The sequence below is a fragment of the Hydractinia symbiolongicarpus genome, chromosome 2 (genome assembly GCF_029227915.1).
Source record: "Hydractinia symbiolongicarpus strain clone_291-10 chromosome 2, HSymV2.1, whole genome shotgun sequence".
NCBI lineage: Eukaryota > Metazoa > Cnidaria > Hydrozoa > Anthoathecata > Hydractiniidae > Hydractinia > Hydractinia symbiolongicarpus.
Genome location: NC_079876.1, coordinates 30788087 through 30794123, shown reverse-complemented (window position 1 = coordinate 30794123; position 6037 = coordinate 30788087). Strand labels below are relative to the sequence as shown.

Genomic DNA, 6037 nt, shown 5'->3' with positions numbered 1-6037 from the left:
CAGAAGGAAGACTTTTTATATAGCCACCTGTATAAAGAAGTTCGTTTTTTCCTCTTTGCTGTGAATGTTTAACTACAAAGGTCGATATATTCCCACACATTCTCATAAATGACACAAAAAGAAGTCCACCACGTGATAACGTCACATCTTCAAACGTTCACGGAAAAAGAGAACACTAGCTAGCTAACATATTTAAGTACTTTTTGAATTGTCTGATCGCATTTCTCCCCCCCCCCCCCAAAAAAAAAAAAAAAAAAAAACACCAATCCTATCAACATCTCATTCCATCCCATTAAGCAGTCACATGACAGTGAGGGAATAATCTTAATCAGGGCAAAATATATTTTGAACAACAAAAAGAGTAGCTAGCTATGATATTTAAGATCCCCATGTAAGTAGTATATAAGTAAGTAAGTAGGTGAATATATTTCTAATGTTAGCGTTATACAATGCCATATTTTAGCTACATGTTTATGGAGGGCTAAACTTTAGAATTTAGAATTGACTCTTAATAATTAAAAACAAAAAATTAAGTTTTTTGGTATCAAATCTTACCATATGGCATACCCTGCACATGCGCAATAAATTATTAAAACCTTCACCTAAACTCGCTAGCTGCAGGGTCATTCAACACTAAAGCATTGGTTAGGGTTGAGGTTTGCAGCCATAAACCCATGCAGTCATTTAAATCATTTCATTTCTGTACCGTTGGCATTTTATATTCCCCAGGCTTCTGATTTTAGTTGCTAGTATCTATTATTTTTATTTTCAAGAATTATGTATATGCATCAGTTTATGATTGTCAAAATAGCAGCCCTCAAAATTAGCCCAAAAACCCATCGACGCTATTAATATTTGCAGTGGCAATTCCTCGGCAATAATTTGCCAACGCGAGAGAGTGAACAGTGAAGCATCTGCAATTTTAAAAATATTATTTTTTTAAGTTTCCTTAGTCTTACTTACCCTTTAAATATCAGTCCTTTTCAGAGAGTTTTCAAAATCAACCTATACAATCCATTTTGTTTCGCGTGCGCACCCCTCGAAATAATTTTTGGAGACTTGTCAAACAAAATTTCCGCCACATTTTGTAGGACAAAACGTCTGATAGATTTCCGTCTTGGTTGAAGACTTTAAGTCTCAGAATTATTGAATAGTCCTGATCCTTTTAATCCACAAACAAGCCTATTCATAGCCAACCTGACCATCCTAGCTAATTCACTGACTCCTGACTTAGTTGAAAGAACTACGTAGACATAAATCTCTTTTGCCTGGCCCTTTGTCGTTAGTAACTAGATCTTACACAAGAAATCCAGCCATGTGGTTCTTAACTAATGCCGACGAAGCACGGATGAATCAAGTCTGCAAAACTGCACTTAAGGCCGAACAGACATTTTATCATGGATTTAATTGTAGATAATTTCTTCATTTTACAAAACAATTGGCAGGTCCGAATTTAATGTATTTTTTTATGCCATTATTGTTATTCAAAAAATTTTAAAAACAATTTTCTGTATATATAAATTTTGTTAAAATGTAGCTGAACTTTTTGAATGAATTTGAAGTTTTATTTAAGCCACGTAGATAAAGATTTTTTGTAATTTGAAAATGAATCATATTTTTGCCAATTTGCTAGTGATGACTTGAAAAATAAAGATAAATTTATAAAAGTGACAGTATAGTCATGCATACTGTTTCGGAAATGTAGAAAAGGAAGTTAAGATTGAGAGAGTCGCTATACGTAGACGCTCGATCATCGTGTTTGTGTTTCACAATTCAAAGCATCCTCCATTTTTCTACTGCAATATGAATGCGCAACAAAAATTAGCCTTGGCAGTTTTTTGCTGTCGCGAAATGAAACTGCGCCCGATTGCCAACGCTAATTTTGAGAGCTGAAATAGTTTATTCCTTCAAATCAAACAAAGAAGGCAAATATGTATGCCTTACTTACCCAAATTTTTTGTTATTTTTTTATACTGGAGACAACAACCTCCACTCATACTGGAGTGGAGGTTATTTGAACCCGGGAATCCTAAACACAAAAACTAAGCATCTGAACTAGTAACTCTCTCAATCTTAACTTGTCTTAACAGCCGAAATAATGTTTAATTAAAAATAAATTTAATATTTTATTCACTTTACTTGGAACTATTTTGAACTTCATTCAAGATGTGTTTATATTTTTATCTTGCTAAAGGAAAAAATGAGTTCCAGTTTGTTACTGGCTTTTTATGTTTCAAGATGAATTCATTAGGTTGGGCATCATTAGGTTGTATATCGCAGAAGTCGTCGGTGGCATGCTTTAAAAATGCTTGTCACCGGCACATCTTAGCATGAAGCAAAACTGTACAGGAGACTCAATTGTTAGAGTCCTTGCAGAACATCTTTTCTTACAAAACTGAGGGCAGGGCTGACTTATTGCCTGTGTCGTGTGGGAGACAGAACTTCTGGACTTCTTTTTAATACGATAATTACTAAAGATATTTGATTTCTCTTTCCCACTTTAAAAAGATTTTTAAACTTCATTCAACATGGTTTTTCTTTGGTATTACATCACAAGAACAATCTTCCGAAAGCTGTATTAAGGTACAGGACACCTAAGTCTTCACGATCAATTTAAAAATAATCGTTTCAATTCATATAATTTTTTTTGAAACGATCTCTATACGAATTTGAAACGAATTTATAATATTTTTTTGTCAAAAAAATCATTTCAAATATGTTTCAATTTTATTGAAGATATTATATCAGTTTTTCTGTTCAGTATTCATATTACTGTGGAAAGTTTAATCATTTCTTGAACATAATATTGTTCATTCACGGTTGAGCTTGAACACGATGGAAGTATCGCTTTCCTGGACACTTGGGTCAAACGCAAGAATGGTTCCATTTCAGTTTCAGTGTATCGTAAACCAACACACACTGACCAGTACCTTAACTTCAAATCAAACCATCAGAAATCTTGCAAAGAAAGTGTCATATCTTCATTACTGAATCGTGCCAACAGTGTAGTCAGTGACAAACAGGAGAGGAAAATAGAAATTCGACGTGTAAGAAATGCATTAATCGCAAATGGATACAGTCATAAAGTCATCACGCAAGTAGAAAATAAAATGAAGAGAAGATGCAACGGAGACAACAAGGAAACATCAGAGGAATTTATCGCATCAGCATTCCTACCCTTCGTACCAGGTACCAGCGAGATCCTTCGTCGAGTTTTAAGGCAACACAAGATCAAATGCATTCTTACCTCTAAAGACACCCCAAGAAGCACTTTGTCTAAACCAAAAGACAAAATAAACCTGGAAGAACAAAACAATGTTGTTTACGAAATCCCATGTAAAGATTGTGATGCAGTGTATATAGGCGAAACAAAAAGAAAGTTTAAGCAACGAGTACAAGAACATATGCGCGCAGTGAGAAACGGAGATGTGAAGAAAAACGAAATTGCGGACCACAGCTGGAGCAGAAGTCATCAGTTTAATTGGGATGAGAAGAAAATCATTGACAGAGAATCCAGAACAACGGCCAGGAAGATTAAAGAAACCATCAACAGTGTAGAACGTAACAAACACATAAACAGCATCTCGTATCAACTTCCTGAGATTTGGTTACCAGCCCTACAGAAGAAGTAGTTACCTACATCCAGGTCCGAAAATGTTAATTACCGTAATTAACTGTAATTATCAGCTTGTTTCTGATTGGTTAAACTTTATGAATTTCGATCCTCTGCAATTACATAAATACATGCGCAACATCATTTTACTTTGCCCGATGATGGGAGAAGGATCTCCCGAAACGTCGCCACTATCATGTTCAAGAAATGATAAACTTTCCACAGTAATATGTTTCAATTTGTTTCAAAATAGTTTAAAATAATCATTTCGTTGTAACAAAAATCGTTTTGCAATCGTTTCGTATTGGTTTCCTAATTGTCTCACAATATCAAAATCAATTCGTTTTAACAGTTTGTTAAAATCGTTTCAAAATCACTTCAAATTTAACACTATTATCATTATTATGTTTATCACACGCACCGATTTCTAAAGAAATTATATGATCAAATTATTTAAAATATCTATATCTTTCGATCTACAGCGATGATTTCCCTTCTTACAATCGTGTTTTGATAGTTTTTAAACAATCTACGCCGATGTTATAGCTTCTTACGATTGCGTATAGATAATTCTTAAACGATGTACAGCGATGTTTTAGCTTCCTACGATTGCATATTGATAATTTTTTAACAATCTACAGCAATGTTTTTGCTGGGGCCAACTTAAATTCTCTATACCTTACATTCTTCATAATAACACTGACCGTTTTTTATTGTGGATTTCTTTCTAATTTTACAACAAAATTATGTTGGCAATTTTTTTGCCAACGCAACTTTGTATTTTATGTGGGCAATTACGTCGGCAGTGCCGAATGGCACCACAAATTTTAAGGGCCGATCATTGATACGAAGTTTTGATACAAATTATACGAATTATGTACGGAAATTTTGAGACGGTCCTTTAATAAAGATGCCAATAATCCGTTACTCAGTAAGCCTACCAGACGTCCACACTTTTCATATGTGTTATCATGCACCTCAAATTATGACAACTGAATAATCACTCTCCTCAATTAAGGCAAGACGCGTGAAATTCATCACGCATCTGCAACAATCGAGGCAAGTAAATTATCACTCAGCTGCTAAAATTCAGGACTGTCGTCAGCATATTGAATCAATTTGGGAATTCGATTGTATGAATAAAATAAAATGGGTCCCAGTAGAAAGAATCCACTAACTATAGTTTTCTTTGATTTTCTGGGCCATCCATTATTATTATTACTATTATTATTATTATTATTATTATTATTATTATTATTATTATTATTATTATTATTATTATTATTATTATTATTATTATTATTATTATTATTATATATTTATTACTTTATTTCCCTGTCGTACCATGAAGTATATATACCTGGGAGATGCTTTGTAAATCTGAATTAGTAACAGTATTTAAGACAGCTCATTATTAGTTGTAAGTTAGGTAACGTGGCCCTTTATTCGTAGTGTATATTGATTGTTCTAGGCACAAAATAAAAACATATCATGCCACAATTTATCTATAGCGTGAATCTTCTCTTGACTCCCAGTTTTTTACTAATTAAAACCTCTTTTAATTTGTTTTCATCTTTTCACTACCATTTAACCACTAGCAGGGTACCCAAGCTATAAAACAATTGCCCACTCACTGAAATAAAAATTAACTGTGTGTCAATTATACCCTAGTCAGTGCACATTATAATATAAAAGTTCTTTCGCACTTTTCTATCTTAAATTTTTTGAAAATAGAAGGATTTCTCAGAAGTCAAAATAAAAACTGAAGCAAGTGTGTACAGAAAAAGTTGGTGTTATGACTGGAACTGTGCTTGTACTCCTTCTGTAACTCAAATGGAAGCTTTAGATGCACTAGGACCCTCAACGGTTCTATTAGGAACTGACAAAGCTATCCGGGGTAAATAATAGTAATGGTAATTACAGTAATAAGACGACTGAATATTTTTAAGTTGTTTAAAAAATTTTTTTTTGCTGAAACAGACAAAAAGGTTGGTGCTGATCACGATCTAGTCTTAAAAAAAGAAGATGTTCTATTACCTGGTGTCAAATCAAATAAATAAATGGATAATTAAACAGATTTTTTAAAAGAATAGATTCTACCAGAAGGGTGTATTTTTGTGAAAAATGAGATTTCTCTTTCTACCTCTTAAAAAATGGGAATCTAAACCTTAGCAAGATTTCCAATGTGAAATCTAAGGTGAATTTTGTGCGTTTTACAGCAATTTGCTACAAAAAATATGATATTTTTAATAAAAGATTGTCAACATTGTTACACCCTACAATTTTAAGCACAAAAACCAAATTGTGCAATTTTGGTCAATTTGTGGTCATGGTTTTTGTACCGATCAATTAAGTACTTTTATATATACATATATTAAATTACAATCCTGTACGTTTTGAACAAAACCGAATTAATTTCAATAA

General features: G+C 33.0%; 1 protein-coding gene across 1 annotated transcript in view; it reads right to left on the bottom strand.

Moving 5' to 3' along the window:
• LOC130630617 (guanine nucleotide exchange factor subunit RIC1-like) overlaps positions 1-6037 on the bottom strand; it is a 68836-nt gene that overhangs the window by 33284 nt on the left and 29515 nt on the right. The window lies entirely within an intron of this gene.